The sequence below is a fragment of the Equus przewalskii genome, chromosome 9, assembly GCF_037783145.1.
Source record: "Equus przewalskii isolate Varuska chromosome 9, EquPr2, whole genome shotgun sequence".
In the NCBI taxonomy this organism is placed as follows: domain Eukaryota; kingdom Metazoa; phylum Chordata; class Mammalia; order Perissodactyla; family Equidae; genus Equus; species Equus przewalskii.
In genome coordinates, this window is record NC_091839.1 from 63,781,932 (window position 1) to 63,805,168 (window position 23,237).

Below are 23,237 nucleotides of genomic sequence, written 5' to 3' on the forward strand. Positions count from 1 at the left end.
CTTCCATCATTTTCCCTAACAGATTATGACTTAAAAATCTATTCCTGTGACGTTCTCCCCCCAAATCTGAGCCACTAGAGAATGGGAAGCATCTTATTCACACTGGCACCCCAGTTTCTGGTAAAAGCATGCCAAAACCGTGCTCAGAAAAAAAAAGTATGCTACATTGAACTGCATATTAAATTTGAATTAAAAAAGTATGATGGCTAACATACATATTTCACCTCATTTAGTCTAAAAACTTATCATGGTAATAGTTGTATGACCTTCTTTCATGAGAAAATACTCTCTCACACTTCGCCATCCACTGTTGTAGAATTCGTAGTCATCATATGTGTTAACAATTATGAATATATGGTTAATCTTTGTTAATCAACAAGCTCTCATGTTAATCATTGCCCGAAGGTAATGAACTGCTCTTTTCAAATGAATTGCTTGAAAAGGCAAAAAATTAAAATAAAAGCAATTTAAAAATCATAATTCTTTGTAAATGTATAAACTAATAGGAATAAATATAAAGCTACTTGGGGCATGAAATAAACTCATCAACTTTATAAGCTAACATTTATTCTCCTGTGGTATCAGCTTCATCTCACAGATATTTATTAATACTTGAGTGATTAGTAATACATATATGGGTAAGCCTTAGGTTGCTTTATATAATCTGTAGCTAGTTCTTCAAGTGAACAGGATAAAAATGCTCCCAATAACCCATTTGAGGGAAACACGGCTTTCCAGTAAATCAACAGAGAGAGGAACAGGCAGGAAAATAGTTACAGGAGCTGTAGGATAATTGGCTTATTTTGATAGCTTGAGTAAATCCTGGGTATCTAGATTGAAACCCAGAAAGCATATTTCTGAGGAGTAATAGGCATAGGAACATTTTAATAACATTCTCAAAATTCTATTGTTACTCATACTAACACAATAAGATTAGTATTTTCTATTTCTTGAATTTAATGTGTTTAATCCTGATGAAGGAGTGAAATTTCACAATAAGAGGAAAAATCTGAAGACTACATTCATACGTATAGCTTAATATTATTAAATTAATAGGTGTTTTAGAAATCCATCTTGTCCTGGCCATCAATGATTGTAAGCATCTCCTCCATACTGGCCTGGGAAGATGGTAAATCAACTTTTAAGGAATCAAGCTTTGCTTCCACCAAAAGAAACTACTTAATTTTTGAGCATTTTAAACTGTTAAAATCTTTTCCCTTTTATTGTCAAAATTTGCCTCCTTAAAAGTTCTATCTATTGACCTCTGTTCTTCTCTAGGAACCTCTGAGTCTGCTTTCTCCCACCTTAATTCTCTTATTTTAAAAAATAGCTTTTATATTCTTTTATGTCCTCTCTTTTCAAAACCGTACTTTTTAAATTATAACTTCTAAACACTTAATCAATCTGAGTCACCCTCATCTATTTTGTACATATATACACACAAAATTCTCACCCAATTTATCAGTGTGGCTTGGAAGAAATGTGAACCTGATCTAGCTGTAATTTTTAAAGCAAATAAGGAAAAAAAATCCCTTACCTATCTAAGCTCATGGTTATTGGTTTTTTCACTATAATTTAAAATATGTCATATAAAGGACTTTGCAATTTTCAAATTTGTATCTTTAGTAGGTTGATTCTCAATACATGGCAAATTAAAATAGCTGACCTCGGTTGTAACCCAAGGCTTACAATGTGTCACTTTTATAGTGTCTTAGAGTCTAAGTGGTAAATTAAGTGATTTATTCCTCCATTTCTCTCTGTCTCTTTCTCTCTCTTTTTTTGGTAAAACTGAAAAGTTTGAAGCAGAATTTTGACTACTTTTAAGCTAGGATCTTATGTGTGAAATGTAGTGAGAATAAACCTAACGGTTTTAAAATCACCCATGACACCCTTACACCTTTGCTGAAACAAACTGTTTCTAGCCATTGTAAACAATTAAAGTTCTTGCCCTGCAGATATTGTCTCCTCATGCCTTCCTTTAACAGGCACCCAATTTTCACATGTTCTCTGTCCTCTTTCCCTTCAGCAAAAGCTAGTTGCAACACAAAACATCACACTCTTTATATTGAGGTTGTGAGAAGGCTTCACCAACATCCTTTTAATCGCTAGGTGATTTTAATGCACATTAAATATTGAAAAACACTGCTCTAAACTCCTTTCCCAAAAATGCTTCTCTCTTTGTAGGCTCTGGTCTCTTCCTTGACAGTATTTCTGAGTAAAAACTCTCATGTTTCTTTTACTTACTACAAAAATCCCTCTTATTACCCTGGTAACCTACTACCTGAGTATATCATTGCTCATCGACTTTTCCCCACCAGATGTTTTGATAGAGTTGCTCTATATAGGGTATTTCCACGAAGGCTTTAACCTTTGACCTCTTTAATCCTTGCCACTTCCCAATTCCAAAATGAATTCCAAAATTTCATGTAATTTTGTAGGCCTTGGCCCTCCTTTCTTATTCAACTCATTCTACTACAGCAGACACAGCTGGCTGTCCACCTAGTGTCCTGTTCCTCATTCTTCCTTGATAACAGAAATCTTATTTCATAGAGAAGTCCAGTCTCTTTTCAAAGAAAGTTGACCTCATGCCCAAATTTGGCAGTAGATCTTAGTTAATCTAAGTTCATATGGTAGTTCTATTCTGCTTCTTCTAGAAGCAATGGGCATATGACCCAATTCTGGCCAAAAAGAAATGTGTGGATTCAAGAATCACTTCTTTCACTCTTTAAAAGATGTCCTCTGGACATTTGCCCCTGATTATTGATGTTTTCTGATATTAAACTACTATAATCATCTTGAAATCGAGAGAAGAGCTAGTCTCTCAAAAGTGTAGTCAATAGACTGCAGATAAAGAGACATGAAGCAATCTGGGGTCTTGAGGCGAAAACCAATATGTTTTCTTTTGTTCTTAACCATTTTAGAAAGTGGATTTTTCACATCTTATAGGACCTTATCATACCTTGATTTGTATCATGGTTTTCTGTATAACTCTCTTCTATCCTTTATTAAATTGTAAGCTATTTAAGGACAGTATCCGAATCGTATTGACATTTGCATACCTTTTAGTATATAGCACAGTGTCTCAGACAAAATACATTTTCAGTACGTGCTTGTTGGTTAAACAAATGAGTCTTCCTCTGCTTCTGAGTGTATATTCTCAGCACGTAGTAAGCTTTTCCAGGTTTTTCTTAATTTTAAGGTTTAAGTGTTTTAATGCCAAATAGCATGATGAACTATACCTTTGACTACAGCTCTACTTTGAGTGAACAAGATAAAGCACCCATTTCCAACACTGAAACCCAAATAAGCTTAGACTTAATCTTTTAATTATGAAAAATAACTAAGAAGACATAAAAGTGTTATATTTCAGGGGGAAAAAAGAGCTGCCTAAGTATGCAGGGTATTTCTTATGGTGAAAAATTTCAAAATTGCAATTAACTCATATTTGGCACAAAGAAAATGTGTGACGTTTCACAACGTTTCCATATTTTCTCTTCTATGTCTAGCCCATGGTTATGGACACAACACCAAATCATAAAATCATGCATCTAAGAAAGGACAATGAGAAATTTTTTTCTATTACCATTGGCTAATTTTATTAATCTACTCAGAGGCATGTGCATATTTGAGATAACATACTCTGCAAGTCTCAATGCTTCAGAAGCATTCATTTTGGTAATTCAGGTCTAATTACATAATTATTAAATTTAATGCTGGGTTTAGAAACACTGTTAAGTAACAATACCTACATTTTTCTAAAGCATTACTTTCGCTCCTGGGGAATGAAAAGTGACAGATTAAAATCTCTTCATGCACATTTCCCTGTAAGCCATATGAGCATTTGGTTTGATATGAGGAGAGCTGCTGGGCTGTTTTAAGTCTCTCAATGTTTGGGGCCACCTGTCAGCCAATCCCAATTAGAGCAGTGCCTGATTAAACTGCTCTCTCTAGAACCATTCGGACAACTTCATTAGTGCTTCTGTTTGTGACAGTAGAGCAAGCTGCATTGCAGCAAGTCTTGACAGCTTAGAGAGAGCCCATTTGGGCACATAGGACATAGGACTCAAAACTGTGCACAGTTGCAAAGTTTTGATTGCATGAATTATACATGAGGGATGACCAGCCATTTGTGCTCAATGCTGTTAGCCAATCAGCACAGGTGCAGAAGAGAAAGTAGATTAGGGGAGAGGAAATCATCATAACTCAGGAAAGCACTACCAACTCAATGCATGACACTGTAAATCTTGGCCAAGTGGAATACACGGCTTCTCAAAATTTCTCAGGAAGACTAGGAATTGAAATAAACAGACAGAGGAGAGTAAGAAAGGAGAAAGAAATCTGCAAGACTCTGCTCGCAAATTACTGCATACCTCAAGGGGTTGTATATGGTGAAAGTAGGCAGAGCTTCTGAAAGCTTGCCACGTCACTGTTGAAAACAAGTCTCCTCTTTGCACCCATTGTTTCTCTATTCTGTCATGGGTTCACTTTATTAAAGCATGAGATTTTTGCTTTCTTCTTTTTATGTCCACTTTAGTTGACTACAAAGAATTTCAAATTTTTAAGAGAGAGAGAAGCAACGATGTTTGTACATGACTCAGATGGTTTGTAGATTATTTTTGATGACAAAAGGAAAATCTTTGGTTAGTGTTAATAACTCCACTACTATTTGCATCTGGATTTTTTAAATACAAAATCTAATAGGGCTGGGAAATTAATTTTGATAAAATATGTAGTATAAATTGTAAAGAAAAGAATCATAACAAAAAGAAGAGGTTTTTCTTCTCTCTTGTCTCCTATCCTTTATTTAGTTAAGGATAGAAGAAATGCTGCTCATCTTTCTACCCTTTTATTATTTAATGCTTGCTTTTATATCAAATCCTATCGCCTTCTGGGTTAAGAAGCACATTACATGAGACCGTAAGATAATTGAGATCTACTTAAAAAAGCACAGCTAGTTTCTTACCAACAGGGGCAACAATGAGGTTGTTCACAGAGAAGACTGTTTCAGGGTCACCGTAGAACAAATACACAAAGCTACCAGCTTAAGGACAAGAAGAAGCAGAGGAGGCCAGCAGGAGAAAATTGTTTATTTGTCAGGATTGACAGTTTGCTTTATGGTGGACCCACCTCCTCTTTGAAGCAATCCCCATTCAGTTTATTGTGTATTGGTATACAATGGGGTCAGGCACAGCAAATCAATTCTGATGTGATTGCATTTTAGCTGTAGTCATATTTCTCCTGGAAATCTTGCCAGAATCAGCTATTCATTTCACAGGAACATTGATTCCCCTATCTTTCCTCTCTGACTTTATTCCATCTTTGATTCAGCATGGTTCCTCCTTTAAGGAAAATTATGTAGGTCCCAAACAATCTCCCCAAAGGGTGTCTACAACCACACAGAACATAGTAAATCCTTCTCATTGAGTGACTACACAGATAAAATTCCATTTCAACAAGTGCTATTTTAAAAGGTTTCTAATAAAGTGATTATTATATGCCAGTAGATGGGTCGTGGTAATGATGTTTTGCTCCCATCTTTATAACCATGTCTTTATCATAAAAAAATACTTTCTAACAGTTAAAACTCTGTTTAACATTGTTTCCTAAGCCCTCTTCCCCTATCAACTAGGACAACACTTTCTAGATAGCATTTGATGGCAGACTATTTCCTAACCAGGAAGAAAAATATAAAGAGCCTTAGGCTGACAGTCTTTGTCAATGGAGAGCACTGGCATTAGAAAGTTCAAGTTGCTGATGCCTCCTTGTTTTACTTATTTCCTTTTCTGTCTAAGCCTCAGCTCCAATTTCCCCATTTCCTGTTTGGGATATATTCCTGAGTTTGAGTGTACCTTTGAAAGACATACACATGCTCACACTCACACACACACACACACACACACACATATGTACCTTTATTTAATTGCTTTGACAACTGCATAGTATTATTTAGTGGCTGCCCAACCTAAGGGGGATAGTTAATTTTGTCCTTATGCTGTCTTTACATTAGCCCATGGGTCTACTGCTATGATTAATGTGGCGTTTTCCCCTTTTGTGTGAAGGAATGGGCAAATAGGTAAGAGAAAAAAGGCACACCTAAAATCTCTTCCTGCTCAGTCTCCCTTTCCTGGTATTTAGTTCCTTTTTACTCTAAGCTGCCAATTATTCCTTCCTTTTCTCCCAAACCTCAGAATCCAACCACACTCTGTTATTCTTGGAAGGTCTTACGGTCTATTTTTAGGTTGAAAAATCCATCAGTTTCACACAGACATCTGTGGGGTCTCAAGGTTAGGATACACAGAAAGAGCCAGAAGCCCATGCTTATTCGCTTCATGGCAGGATTTTCAATCACTGTATTCTTTCTGTGCTTTCCCTTGAGTTGGTAGATTCGACTATTGTAGCAAACATTGGCTCATTCCTCCAAATCTTGGTCTCCATGGAAAGAAAATCCTCCCTACCCCACTGATGTTGGGTTTGACCACGTGACTTTCTTTGTCCAATGATGTGAGTGTACATGACAAGACTTAAAATATGCATGTGCCTTTAGGCAAACATTCTTGGGTGCTGGTATTCTGCCATGAGAAGAGCTCCCTCCAGATTGCTTCTGCCTCTTTCAGTCCTAGCTCCAGAAGGGATATACTTGAGCAGACATGAGCTCTGACACAAAGGCAGCCGTCTCCACGGTCTGAAACAGAGATGCTCTAGCTGAACCACAGATGTATGAATAAGAAATAAGTGTTTATTTTTGTGTGCCACAGAGATTTTGTGGTTGTTTGTTATGCAACAAAGATCGATTAACACAGAATTGGTCCTAGAAGTACAGTTCTGCCATAATTAAAACCTAAAATGCATGGCAGTGATTTTGGGAACTGGCAGAATGGTCGGGAAATTGTTAAATGCAGTTGAGAAAAATGTAATGTAGTGGCAAACATTTGGTAACTCTCATTACCAAATATAGAAAAAAAGAAAATGTATGTACTGAATTGCCAGTGTTGAGCTTGGCAGTTTTGAAGCAGTATCTTGAAAGTTTAAGCTGGTTGTTGTTAAGTATATTAGAGCGATGGCTAATTTTATGTGTCAACTTGACTGGGCTAAGGGACACCCAGATAGCTGGTAAAATATTATTTCTGGATGTGTCTGTGAGGGTGTTTCTGGAAGAGATTAGCATTTGATTCAGTAGAATGAGTAGAGATCCACCCTCACCAATGTGGGTGGGCATCATCCAATCAATGGGGAGCCTGAATGGAACAAAAAAGTGAAGGAAAGGAGAATTCTCTGTCTCTTCTTCAGATGGACGTCTATTTTTCCCGCCCTTGGACATCAGAGCTCCTTGTTCTCAGACCTTCGGACTCTGGGATTTACATCATCAGCTCCTCTGGTTCTCAGATCTTTGGACCTAGACTAAATTGTGCAATCTGCTTTCCTGGTTGTCCAGTTTGCAGATGGCAGGTAGTGGGACATCTCAGTTTCTATAACCACATGAGCTAATTCCTATAATAAATCTCCTCTTCTATATATCTACATATATCCTACTGGTTCTGTTACTTGGGAGAGCCCTGATGACTACAGTTAGATAAGACACTATGAGAAAAAGACGATCTCAGAGAGGAGCTGACCTGTTGCCAAGCAGTGTTGAGAGGACATAGAGACAGTCCAGAATTTACAGAGTTGAAAAATGAAACTGTTTCTGAGTCAAAGAAGAAATCAAGAGTGTGGAACACTTTTTTAGATCTCTGAAAGAATTAAGGTCATTATAGCATATTCCTTCAACTGGACCAAGGGGCTCTTAGAAAGCTTGATGGCAGGGTTCAGAAAAATCAAATACACCCAAATTACTGGTAAGTAAATCTAGAAAGAAAGACAGCTCTGGAAAAGAATTGTGGGTATAGTTTTGAGTAAATAAACTTGACTAGAAACACATGCGTAGAACACACAACATTTTTGAGACAGTCATATTAGTAAAAGTGAAAGCAACTCAGATTTTAAAAAGCTGAGGTTATATGAAATACAAAAAGAACACTGGCTCCCAAATTTCTAGATTCAGAAAGAGTCTGAAAAGCGGTTCATTCACTAATGAATGACATATTTTCCAATGTTTTCTTTAGAAACGACCAAGGAGAATAGTGAAAAGTGAAGCATTCCCCAGAAGATGGATCCAAGAACTGTGGAAAACTAGAGACTGGAAAGCCACTCCCAGGAAGTGAATCGGAGCCTGATCAAGTAAGCTTCCCTCACACTGCAGGAGGAGGGCCTGGTAACATTTGACCAGCCAAATTTTAGAACTTTTATGGATCAGTGAATGCTGTGCTATATGCTCTCCTTTTTGGTTGGTAGTGTTAGTATAGTTTTCCTGCCCCGTTCCATTATTTTATGTCGGGTATATAGGGAGCAAACAACTTTTCTTTTTAGCTCATCAGTGTCTGGTTCAAGAGCAGCACAATCTAGGCCCAATGTCAATTATAAGATCCTGGGCTTTGAGCTTGACGTGATGATTGAATGAGACTTTTTAATGAATTTTGCCATATATTCCTTAAGGAGAGAATGAATAATTTTTCAGGAAGAAAGGAAATGAACACTTGTAAACATAAGAGCATACTGTGAAAATTAGGTAACTTTTCAGTATATATTAATTCCTACCTTATTTACCTAAATGGTTTTGGCTTAGATATAAAGCATTGCTTTAGACAACAGGATATGAACGGATGTGACACAGCAAGGTTTGACAGTATAGAAGGCTGCACTCTGGAGATGATTATGAGAAAAGCTTCCTCTGGGTATCAATTTTTCCTTCATCTGGGCCCAAGAAAAAGACACACGGAAGAAAACTGAACCCCATTTGTAAACAAGCTAAGTTGGATCCACAATCGGAAACACAGCTGCCCTGCCTGAACGACATATTCACAGCTAAAGCAAATACACCCAAATGAGCAGCAGATACACAAACAAGAAATAAATGCTTATTGTTGTATGCCACTGAGATTCTGTGGTTGTTCATTACACAGAGAAACCTGACTTATATGCCTCGCCTATCCGGATTCCAGGCTTGCCCACCTTTTCTCATTCAAATATTTCTTTGTCGATGCCTGTGCTAAAGACACCAAGTATTAATTTGCCAGTGAAATATATCTGGTCTCTGGTAGTTTATTAGTACCTATCTACTCAGGTACTGTATTATTTTCACTGTACAAGAGAAGATAAAAGGGTTACTTTGCTTATGGAGCTCCTTCTATACATTTTGGTTAAATAACATAATTACCCTTCAACTTTCCAATCTTCTCTGTCTCAAACAAAATAAAGTCCCCAAATAATCATTAATTTTCTACAAAAAATAAATTTTGATCAAATAACGTGTGGAATATATATGAAGAAATTCCTCCCAGTTTCACCCATGGCTTATTACATAGAAAATATTCAAGAAAGTATCTTTTGAATGACTTATATGAATTAATATGTTTGTGTTATGTAACTATAAGCAAATATAGAAGAGTATGGGTTATTTTCAGTGAATGTGGACTTCAGCATATTCTCCATATAGTTTCTCTGTTTTTATTAAAAATTTGTCAATGTCATAGATCTCCATCATACACATATACAAAACTCTGAGTCAGTGGTTTAGAAAATGTCTTTTTCTTTAAAGGAGAACCATAATTTTGCAAATTGTGAGTACATTATCTACGTAAAAAAAGCTCTTAGCTCTCATAAAGAATATAACCCTTTCATGAAAATTTGTTCTGTCTCTATACACACCACCAAACAATAAAGAGTAGAATCAATCATTTACGTGTTCTCAAATTTCTGAATGCTTGACTGAAACTTTTACTTTCTCAATTGCACAGATTAGATTCACGTACATATAGCCATGGAGATTCATCAACTGTGGACCTTTTCTCTTGACACTGTGATTGATAGATAGTAAGTTGTGTCTATTGTACTCCTACACAGCCCAGAGAAGCTAGGCTGTTGCTTTTTAAGACATCAGTGTCTATTTTTATTTAATTATCTATATGCTATGGACCAAATTGTGTCCCCCCAGTATTCATATGTTGATGGCCTAATGTTAGTGCCACTGAACTAGCTGAGATAGACGTACTCAAAAGTTAGCATAAGGGAAGCCATCTTATAGAAGGAAGCCACATTGGAACTATAAATGACCCTGAGTCACCAAACCCTGCCCCACCCCTGCCTTATTCTCACAGTGTGCTTTGGAGAAACACTTAGAACTACAGGTAAGCAAGCCAATTAGTAGTGAGTCAATTAGCAGTAGAGAGAATAACTTATTAGCAAAAGATTTAAGTCCTCTTCCTTTGATCAGAAAATAACTAATGTTTTCTTAAACTCCTCAGGAATGTCACATTCAGCATGTCTGAAATTTTTGTCTACAGAGAATCAGCCAACAGTCTGCAGGTATCCAACACCTGGCACTCCTGAGCACCCCCTTTCCCTGCTTCTTTAGTTACATTCATATGTAAATATCCGTTTCTTTGAACTTTTGTGTCCCTGAGCTTCACAAGATAAATAGAAATTACAAACTGTGAAAAGCCCAGATAGCCTCAGGTTGAAGTTTTGGCTAATTATGGGTCCTTGTAAGAAAGTGAAGTTTTCCAGACCCCCAACTCTTCAGCTTCCTGGCACCAGAACATAGCATCCACCATGGAGGCAGATAACCAAGGATATCAACCTGCTGATTCCCTTATCTCACTATCCCCCTCCTTGCAAGCAGCCTCATAAGACCAAAAGCAGGCTGGTGGGAAGGCACCAACCAACAAGGTGACATACTCCCCCTCCCTATAAACAGCCACATTCCTTTCAATCTTAAAAAACCCTTGCCTCCCATCTTTCAAGAAGACCAGTTTGAGGGCTTACTCTTGTCTCCTGGCTGACATTACTTGAAATAAATCCCTTTCCTTGCCATAAGCCTGGCATTCCAGTTTTTACTTTAGGCCCTCGCATGTGATGCATAAAAACAACCCGTGTTTGTGTCGGGTAACACCAATCCGAAATGTGACTGTATTTGTAAACAGGGGGTTTTAGGAGGTAATTAAGTTTAAATGAGGTCATAAAAGTAGGGTCCTAATCCTATGGGATTAGTGATGCTGTAAGCAGAGGAAGAGAGAGAGAGACATCTCTCTTTCTTCATGTGCACACATCAAGGAAAGGCCATTTGAGGACACATGGAGAAGGCAGCCGTCTGCAACCCAAGAAGAAACTTCTCACCAGACACTGACCCTGCTGGTGTCTTGATCTTGGACAGAACTGTATGAAAATCAATTTCTGTTGTTGAAGCCACCCAGTCTATGATTTTTGTTATGGTAGCTTGAGCTGACTAAACAAGTAAATTACCACATGAAATTTTTTAGATAGTTTAAGATAGGCTTATTTAATATAAACAGTTGGTGTATAAGTACAAAGAATTCCCTCTAAAAGATATCACTTAAGAAAAAGTTAAGTTAAAGATTTAAGCTTTTAAGAGATGACAGTTGCATTGGACTATCATATTGAATTGTTTATAAATATTTGGCAATGGCAAAATCTAAGAAAACAAGCTTGATGTTTGCCTTATGGGAAAGTGTAATATCTAATGGTAAGAAGATCTGTAACTCAGTACTTTGCATTCATATTAGAGGGAGATAGATATTTCCCTAATATTTCAAGCGTTTTTGAATAGAGAAAATAAATATGCATTTTAACTAGGATATTGGATGACTAACATTTTCTTGCCTTTGAGTCTGATTAACTCAGTCAAAAAGTACTGATTAAGTGTTTACTGTGTGCCATTATTATTCCAAGCACTAGGATTCGGCAGTGAATAAGAGAGGCAAGGTCTCTGCTCTGGTGGCATTTATATTCTATTGGGTTGGAGATTAAAATAATCAGGGAAAGAGTCAGAGTAGACCAAGACAGTTATGTAAGAGGCTCCTGAGCACCCCTCCTTCCACAAATGCACCAAATGTACAGCTACATGTGGGGCAAGTCCCTATGAAAGAGATCCAGAAACTAAATGGATAACTCTTACACATCAGATAAATGATAAAATACCCACATCAAAACAGATAGGAAAGGCTGAGACACATTCTTGTCATAAACACCACCCCTGATACAGCACCATACAATCAAGAGAGAGTCCTCAGCCTCAGCTTCTCCCTGAAGAGTGAAGAGTTTTGACCCTACATCTAGCACCCTAACTTTTAAGAGTCCCACCAGAAAGGCAGACACCCAAAACAGCTCTGAAAGCCAACAAGGCTGTGTCCAGGAGACCCACAAGACCATAGCAGACAAAGATGCAGTTCTTAACAGACACACCAGCACTCACTGTGACAATCCCCCAGGATTCAGCACAGAGGGAGCAAGCACAAACGCCCATCTCCCAGTTTTTCCCTAAAATATATTTATCTGCATACTTTAAAAGCTGCTGCCTGAAGGCCAGGCATCTAATTTAGCAGGCACTAGGAGATGGTTGCAATCCTCCCCAGTGATCAAGGAAGCTGATATTTTAGATTTGACACCAAAAGCAAAGGCAACAAAAGTAAAAGTAACATGTGGGACTACGTCAAACTAAAAAGTTTCCATACAGCAAAGGAGACCATCAACAAAATGAAAAGACAACATATGGAATGGGAGAAAATATTTGCAAAGCACATACCCCATAAGAAGTTAATATCAAAAATATATAAGGAACCCATACAACTCAATAACAAAAAAACAAATAACCCAATTAAAAAATGGGCAAAGGACCTGAATACAGGTTTTTCCAAAAAAGACAGTTAAATGGCTAATAAGTAAATGAAAAGTGCTCAACATCACTAATCATCAGAAAAATGCAAATAAAACCACAATGAAATATTACCTTGCATCTGTTAGAATGCCCATCATCAGAAAGACAGGAAATTATACATGCTGGCAAGGATGCGGAGAAAAGGGAAGCTTTGTGCACTGTTGGTGGGATTGTAAATTGGTATAACCACTATGGAAAACAGTATAGAGGTTCCTCAAGAAACTAAAAATAGAACTACCATATGATCCACAATCCCACTTTTGGGTATGTATCCAAAAGAAATGAAATCGCTATTGCAAAGAGATATCTGCATTTTCATTGCAGCATTATTCACAATAGCCAAGGTATGGAAATAAACTAACATCTATCAGAGAATGAATAGTGAAGAAAATGTGATATATATATACATATATATATATATATATCACATTATACACACACACACAATGGAATATCATTCAATCTTAAAAAATGAAGAAAATTCTGTTACTCATAATAACATAGATGAACCTGAAGAGCACTATGCTAAGTGAAATAAACCAGACAAAGACAAATACTGTATGATATCACTTATATGTGGAACTTTTAAAAAGCCAAACTCATAGTAAACACAGAATAGAATGGTCATTGCCAGGGACTGGGAGGTGAGGGAAACAGGAAGAGGAAATAGGAAATAGGAAAAGGGTAAATTTTCAGGTATACAATGAATAAGGTCTGAGGATCTAATGTATAACATGGTTACTCTAGTTGATATTGTGTATAATGGAAATTTGCTAAGAAATTAAAACTTAAGTGTTCTTACCAAAACAAACAAACAAACAAAAGAAGAGCTAAATATATAAGGTGTTGGATGTGTTAATTAACTTGGTGGGAATCCTTCCACAATGTATATGTATATCAAATCATCATGTCACACTTTTTAAGTATTTTACAATTTTCTCAATTCTACCTCAGTAAAGCTGAAAAAAAGAAAATAAGGGAAATCAATGAGATGGCAGGAGATTGTATAGCTACTTTATGCTGGACGACATTTAGAGATGTGAACAATAAGGAGGAGGCAACCATGTAAAGTTACAAGGAAGGACATTTCCACCTGGGAAAATGGCTGGCACGTAATGAGTTTGGATCATTCAAGAAATAGTGAGAAGGGCAATGTGGCTGGAGTATGTTGAGTAGGAACTAGGGTGGTACATGACAAGACTGGAAACACAGGCGGGGACTCAGACATGCATCACTTACAAACAATAAAAGAAGTTTGAATTTTATTCCAAGTAACTTAGAAAGATATTAAGTGTTTTTAAACATGGAAATGACAGAATGTGCTTTATATTTCTTAAAGAGCACTCTCTATCCAGTGTATAAAATAAATAATAAAAGGGAATGGTTAGAAAAAGAAAAAGTTTGGAGGCCATTGCAATTGTCTAAGCCAGGGATAAAATTGATAGGGGACTAGAAGTCTTATAGATGGTGAATAAGTCCGGGAGGACTTTGAGATGAGTAACTGAAGTATTCTGAGAGCCGGAGTAGGTGAGCTGTTGTTTAGAAGATACTGGGCATAGGATTGATGCTTGAAATTGAGTTTCTGGAAGAGTGGCAGTTTCTAATAATGACAGGATCCAAGGTTCAAGCTAGGGAATGGGACCGGCCATAGGTGAGAAGATTGAGAACTGGGAACATCTTCATTTTATTTTATGTGCAACGTTATGACTCAAACAATGCCAGTATCAATACCTTATTGATACCTATAGAAATAATGACCACATTTAAGGAAAATTGCTTAAATTAATTAATTAACTCTAAACTTTAGATAATGGCACCATTAAGCATCATCTGAAAACAGAGAAAAACGAAATATGAGTAATTTTAGGATGTTAGACACTAAAGAAAATAGTATATAATGGTGTTTTGAGATCCGAATAAATACACAAACCTAGAGTGAGAAATAGAGTCTAATGTAAAAAAAGAAAAGGAAATATATTGGAAGGAATACATTATTGTTTAATTCTGCTTTTGTGTATATAATAAAATATTTTGTTTGACATATATAATACAATATTCTAAATAAAATTGTAATCATTAGATGCTTTGGATACCACTTATCAGAGCCCAAAGGGAACTATACTATGAACATCACCTCATCTAAATTTATCCTCTAGAGATGGTGACCACCGCCTAATTCAGGAGATGTGAAGTGTTAATTTGTGTCTTACCTTTTGAGTCTAATTAAGTAATTAAGCAATATAAAGTGATTCAAATGTCACAATTAATAACTAGAGACTTGGTTTCATTATAATCATGGAATTCAATACATTTATGGATAAAATTCATGAGAGTTTATCATGGTTATTTCTTGGTTGTCGACTATGAGCAATCTTTATTTTCTTCTCTATATTTCTCTCCACTTTATGATGGAGTGAGTATTTATAGTGAGCATTTTTCTTGTAAAATGAAAACATACATTAGCTTGCGATTTCCCAGGTACTTGAATTGAGTATTTCAATTTGTGTAAAAAAAAATGCCAAACAGACAGCATTATTTGGATACATTGCTTCAATTAGTCAACTGAGCTTTTTGTTGTTGTTATATGTCTGGTGGATAACATTTTATAGGAAAAACACTTCAGCAACAAACTTGGTGAAAGGAAGATAAAATTGTATGTGTGTGTGTGTTTTCTTTTTCAAATGTTAAATGATTGTTGTTAAACTCAGAACTATGATAGAAAGGTTAGGTATAGAGTGGTTTCAACTTATCCCTCCCATGTCTTTATTGTTTCCAATTAGAACCTGTTTTCTGGGTCAGTTTCTCTTACCTTAAACTAAGACAAAGTTTAGCTGGTAATACTGGAAGTCTGTCATTTATTTCTTCAAAGATCAAAATATAATGGTACATTTAGTATTCAATATGATTATAATTGAAGAAGACACATATATTATCCATTCATCCATTGATGGGCACTTGGGTTGCTTCCATGTCTTGACTATTGTAAATGATCCTGCAATGAACATAGCATACATCCAATGGAATACTACTCAGCCATAAAAAAGGGAAACTCATGCCATTTTCAACAACATGGATGGACCTTGAGAGTATTACACTAAGTGAAATAAGTCAGACAGAGAAACACAAACACCATATGATTTCACTCATATGTGTAAGATAAACAAACACATGGATAAGGAGAACATATTAGTGGTTACCAGAGGGAAAGGGGTGGGGGAAGGGAAAAAAGAGTAAAGGGGCACATATGTATGTTGATGGATAAAAACCAGACTATTGGTGGTGAACATAATGCAGTCCATACAGAAACTGATATATAACAATATATATCTGAAATTTACACAAGCCAATATGACCTTAATATTTTTTATAAAAAAAGCTGCTCTTAGCTCCTGCCAGATTTTTAACAAAAATCTCACAATAAGCAATCACTGAAACTCACTGAGAGACAGCTGACCTACAAATCAATTGTTTAGAAGATAGATCTTTATTACACCCATTGGAATACAGGTGCTGAAAGATGGACACAAAGTTATGGCAGCATGTGTGTCACACTTGATTCCTCCCATCAATGCTCAAGCCCATCCTGCAGTCTGCTGGGTGTCTCAGCCTGTTCCCTCATCCTTTCCTTGTGAGGTAAGTCTCACTTTTTTCCTTTTAAATCAGAGCCCAACCATAGAAATTACTCTGCAAACTTACTTAGCATTCTGGGTCATTCTATTGTTTTCTTTCTTAAGACATTCCTCAGAACCCTTTTGATTTTCTAGTTGATCTCCTCTCTTTCTTAGTCTCTGTCCCTGACTGATATTTCTCACATCCCGTCTTCCCACCTGCCAACACACTCATACTTAGATATATAATTATTAATTTTTCTCTCTCATCAATGCAGCTGGCATCTTTGAGCAACAGCCAGTGTTTGTCATGTGAAAAATCTTGAGACAGACAATAAGGTAGGTGGAAGGAAGGAGAATGGAAGTTCACCTGTAATATGGGTAAGTGATGTTTTTGCAAGAGAAATTACTTTATCTGAAAGTCAAGGAGACATCAAAAAATTGGATGATTTGGCCTAATGAATGTAAGGTTTACTTTGTTTTTTCGTTGTTGTTCTTGAATAGAAATAGTCTTTTCTTTCTTTTTTATTTTTTCACTTTTAAATAGACTTTATTCTTTAGGGCAGTTTTAGGTTCATAGCAAAATTGAGCAGAAAGTACAGAGATTTCCCATATACTTCCTGCCCCCACAAATGGCACAGACTTTCCCATTAACAACAGGCGTCACCACAATGGTACATTTGCTGCAGTCAATGAACCTGCATTAACACAATATTATCTCCCGAAGTCCATAGTTTACATTACGGTTCAGTCTTGGTGTTGTGCATTCTACAGGTTTTGACAAACGTATAATGATGTGTATCCATCAGCGTGTTATCGTGCAGAGTAGTCTCACTGCCCTAACATTCCTCTATGCTCTGCCTATTCATTCCTCCCTCCCCTTCTACCCCTTGGCAACTGCTGATCTTGTTGCTGTCACTGTAGTTTTGCCTTTTCCAGAATGTCGTACAGTTGAAATCTTACAGTATATAACCCTTTCAGTTTGGCTTCTTTCATTTAATAATATGGATTTAAGGTTTCCTTTTTTTATGGCTTGATAGATCATTTCTTTTCAACACTGAATGATATTCCGTTGTCTGGCTGTATCACAATTTATTTATCCATTCACCTACTGAAGGATATCTTGGTTGCTTCCAAGTTTTGGGAATTGTGAATAGACTGCTATAAATATCCATGTACGGGTTTTAGTGTGGACATTAAGTTTTCAACAGCTTTGGGCAAATACCAAGCAGTGTGGTTGCTGGATCATGTGGTAAGAGTATGTTTAGTTATATAAGAAGCCACTAAACTGCCTTCCAAAGCAGCTGTACCATTTTGCATTCCCGTCAACAATGAATGAGAGTTCCCGTTATTTCACATCCTCACCAGCATTTGGTGTCGTCAATGGTCTGGGTTTGGGTCATTCTAATGGGTGTATGTGGTTTCTTGTTGCTGTTTTAATTTTCATTTCCCTGATGACAAATGATATAGAACATCTTTTTACATACTTATTTGCCATCTGTATATCTTCTTTGGTGAGGTTTCTGTTAAAGTCTTTGGCCCACTTTTTTTCCTGTTTTTTTTCTCTGGAGAAGATTAGCCCCGAGCTAACATCTGTGCCAGTCTTCCTCCACTTTATATGAGTTGCCACCACAGCATGGCTGACAAGTGGTGTAGGTCTGTGCCTGAGATCCAAACCTGTGAACCCAGGCCACTGAAGCAAAGTGTGCCAAACTTAACCACTATGCCACTGGGCTGGTCCCCTTTGGCCCACTTTTTAATTGGGTTGTTTGTTTTCTTACTGTTGAGTTTTAATAGTTCTTTGTATATTTTGGATGACAGTTCTTTATCAGATGTGTCTTTTGCAAATATTTTCTCCCAGTCTGTGGCTTGTCTTTTCATTCTTCTGACATTGTCTTTAAGAGAGTAAAAGTTATTATTTTTAATAAAGTCTAGCTTAGCAATTATTTATTTCATAGAATGTGGCTTTGGTGTTGTATCTAAAAGGCTGCCATCATACCTAAGGGCTAGATTTTCTCTTAAGTTATTTTTTAGGAGCTTTATAGTTTCATGTTTTAAATTTTGTTCCATGATCCATTTTAAGTTCGTTTTTGTGAAGAGTGTAAGGTCCATGTATAGACTAATGTTTTGTGTGTGGATATCCAGTTGTTCCAGCACCGTTTGTTGAAGCTCTCTGTTCTGTGCCATTGATCAATTTGTCTATTCTTTCACCATTACCACACTGTCTTCATTATGTAGCTTTATAATAAGTCTAGAAGTTGGGTAGTGTCAGTTCTCTTTGTTCTTCTACTTCAATACTGCATTGACCATTCTGGGTCTTTTGCCTCTTCTTATAAACATTAGAATCAATTTGTCAATATCCACAAAATACCTTACTAGGATTTTGATTGCTGTCATGTTGATCAACTGCATTTCTACTAACTAAAAGGATATTAACTTTTACCTAAGGAAACATCTAGCGATGAAGATTCAGATAGCAAATAATTAGAGAATGAGGGTAGGGCACCCTTATTTTGATGTAAAAGAGATTTTCTGATCGCTTTCCAATTTACCATGTAACTGTATATGTGATCTGTTCATTCGTAAGTTTAGCCTTGGAAAGGAAAATTGAAAAATTCCAGGAAGAGTGCCATAAAGAAAATATCAAAGTTCTCTTCCTGTTTTGGCACCCCCTCCATAATTTCAAAAACAACTTGAATCACAAGGAAATTTGCTATATTACATAAAGATCACGATGGCAATGTACTGTGGACATCATTCATAATTGAATGACACTAAAATGTAGCCACATGAGCAATAAACAGCATATATAGGGAGATACCCTAACGAGTACCAAGAGAAACATTATGGAAATCCAAAGACAAAATTCCAGAATGGATGAATATTAATGAGAAATTTAAATAATAATGACCTAACAATGGACTTAACGTATAATATTAGTCATATTTGTATCTGTGCTAATTTAAATACTTCAAAGGTATTATAATTTTTATTGCAATGAGGTGCAGCATTTTAGGTTTAGCTTTTTTTTTTAAACAAGTGATCACCCATCAAGAACGGCCTTACTAAAACAAAGGGTAGTGCACAGAGGAAGTTTTTTTATTATTATCCTTTTGTTTCCTTTATTAGCATGTAACTCCACTTTGGCATAAATATCTTCTTGGATTCTCTTTAAAATTTATCTCTAAATATCATATTTTAGTATCGCAAGTTGTAGACCAAAGAAATCAGCATCTTTTCTTTGTTTAGACAAGTGACTATATTTCATAACAGCAGAACAGCATGCAATTCAATCACAAAGAAGAGAAACAGTCATGTTTTAGAATTTAGCTTACACAAAAGTTAACTCTTTCTACATTAACAAAGAATCTTTTTGAAGTAGCATAGGAAAAACTGACTTTCAATTAAGCCTAAAGCATATACAAATCAAGTCTAATTAGTCAGTCCTCTAAATATGATCTGCAATTATGAGATAAATCCACCCACAGAGATTTATTAAACCTTATCATTTTTGAACTGAAACTTCAATGAGCCTGCCATTAGCTGCACCCTGCAGTGACTGGCAAGGTTTGCCTAATCCTTCTGGCTCCTCAGGTGCACTTTCCAAACAAAATTCATGAAAAAAATGATTTTCATGTTATTATTGCTGCTGGAACTACATTTTGTCAGTTAGCCTCTTTTTGTTTTTCTGTACTCTATTTCTGCTCTTCCATTTTCTTAACCATTGACTACTATAAATCTTACAGAGGAAGGAGTTTACTGCTTTTGACGTTCATTTAATGCAATCAAAATGTTGGGGTTGTGCATAAGCACAGAAGGAACATGTAGGAACATACAGATGTAGCAAAAGCGTAGTTCTGAGCAAACCCACTAGACCACATTCATGATTACACTGGTCCCAGGATGCCCCAAAATGTGAAAAGAACATCAACTTGCAGTAATATGCTACCCAGAAAAACTAACTTGAGAAAGAGAGACACATTTACATGACAGAAACAATAGTCGATTAGGTCATCTTGTCCCCAAAGCACAATCTTCTCAAAACACTGCCAAATGTTGTGTTCGTATTTGCTTTCATTGGCCAGGGAATAAGTTTTCCTTGATTTTTAACAATGTTACCAGGAAAAAGAATCTTTCCTTGTTTAAAGCCTGGATTTTTCCATTAATAAAGTCACTGAGTTGAATCCAACTAAATATCATAAATGACCATTATTCCTCTTTAGCAGATAAAAAGGATCCTCCTGGTTCATTTTTAACAAGATATATGTTTTAGTTGTTTTGTTGGCTGCCGTGATGAGAATATTTAGATTTGTTGACATGCTCATCCTCTTCTCTCCTGTGAAATGTCTGCCGGCTAACTAGCAGAAGTTAGGGGTCAGAGCAAATTCAGGTAGTCCACAGCCCACATGAACGAAACTCTAATTTCATTCATAATGTAAACTTAAACACTGACCACAAATAAGTAAATAAATCATTATGTTGAGAACAGGTGTGTCAAAACAAGCACCAACCACTAAATGCCTGATATATCACTTGATAAGGATCAGTTTCTTGACTTGAGCAATGGCTCACACATTCACATTTGTATGTGTGAGTATTTCTGTTAGCACCATTGGGGTGAATTTCTCATCTCTTCTGTTACATTATAAGCTTTATCTGAGTGAGAATCTGGCATTTGATTTTTAGGCAAATAATGTAACATTAGTACATAATGCACACAGAGTAACTATTCAACAATTCTAGTTGTTGGTAGCTATGATGATGTTGACAATGATAACATTAAGGTTTTGCAGACTACCATTTTTATTTCTCTCTGTCATTATCTGGCTAAATGGTATATCTGAACTTCCTGCTTTTGTTTTTTAATACACTTGGATTGTTATAACCTAGGAGACTAGGTATAAATTCTGTTCACATTGTGTCCTCCTCTGCTAAAGTTGTATTAGTTTAAAAATTGGAACATGTAATAGATGCTGAAAAGTGCGATGCCTCCTATTACCAGTATGTATTGATTGACTCCTTTGGACTGCTTCACCAGCATCTTAAGTCTGACAGCACACAAAAATTTTAATAGAGAAAAGTGCTTAAGGAATATCTACACCATAAACTACTGGATTTGAAGATGACCATCTTGATTGTCTGGTAATTTTTGTGTATTTCATGCATCTTTCACAATTCCATACAAAAATCAATTATTGATTTTATATTTTATTTAGTTAAATTAATACATATTTATTGACTAGTTTGTATAAGCACTGTGCTAAGAAATGGAGATAACGAAGATAAACAAAAATAACAAATAGTTACGTGAAAGCAAACTAAAATCTTCTTGAAAGGAACAATCTAGTTCATCGTATTCACTGTTGTATCCTTGGTACATATAGCTACCGAAATATTTGCTGAGTGAAAGAATATGTCAGATGATTTTTTTGTGTGTTTATTTAGTCTCTACTGATTCTGTATATGTCAGCCATCTTCCTTCTCATTCATCAGGAAATCAAAGTCTCCCCACTTATTCTTCTTTGATGTCATCCCAGAACCCACTCTCTCCCTTGGAATATTTACTTCCTCCTTTTTCTACCCGCCTGCTTATCACATGACTAGAAAGTGAAAGAACTTGATTTGACTTACTATGTATGTGGCCCCCAAAGCCCATCTTATTCCACTAATGCACTAATTCTATTTGTAGAATAAATACACACACACCATGACAAAATGATATGTAGTCAATGTACTAGTGGTATATATTTTAAGATGTTATGTGAGCAGAGAAAAAGCAATGTTTGATTCTGCCTGGGAAATGGGCAGAGAAGGCATCACAAAGACAGTGAGCTGTATCTAGTAAGTGTGTATAATCCAGCTGTTTTGCTGGATTAGAGCCCAGGGCACATGTGGGGAGTGCAGAGAAATGAGGTTGGAAAAGGGGGCAACCAGATCATTACAGCTCTCTCATGCCCTGTTAATGTGTATCAAGTTTATCCTCTAGTCTATGGAAAGGAATTGAGGGATTTTGATGAGATGAACAATACGAACAGAATTTTATTTTATAAAGAACATCTTCTCTCAGCAGCATTAGGGTGGGGGGATCACACGGACAGGATGCGGAAATAGGAAGACCAGTTTTATTACTCTCACTATAGTGCAGATGAGAGGTGATGAGCGACTGAACCAAGGGAGTCACAAGAAGGATGGAAGGCAGGAAATAAAATATCTGTTGGTGTGAGATAGACTTGGCAAGATGTGATGACTGACTATATACAGAGGGTGAAGGATAAAGAGGAATCTGAGTGTCGCTGAGGTTTCTGGTTAGAGCAAATGAGCAGACAGTAGTTTCCCTTATCGCGACAGGAAATTCAGCAGGAGGAGTTAATAGTCAACCCTTATACTAAACTATATTTATGAGTACGTTGTTTATAAACAAACATGTTTAATGAGGATTTATGGGCTGCTGTTACTTTTTCCACTTTGAATTTTATCACTTGCTTATTTGCTGCTGCCTAGTAAAGACCAATACTTCACTGCTCACATATTCTAGCTACTGTCTGAAAGTTTCTGCCATTATCCCAACCAGCCAGGACTGCAATGCAGACACAGACTATTGTCTTTGCCTTGTAGTGGTCTATTTAAAAACATGATATCCAGAATAAAAGTGTTAACAAATGTTAACAACTATTAACAGGTGAACTGATTTAACCAGTTTAATTTGTTTTGCCGTGATTTATCATTTTTCCAAAGACTTGAAATTGGGACACATAAGGCAGTATTGCCGGAAGAATTACCATGAAGCGGTCATAGAGATGGTAGTGGTGACTGAAATATAATCAAACAGAAAACCAAAGAAATTTCCCGTCTGTCCTGGG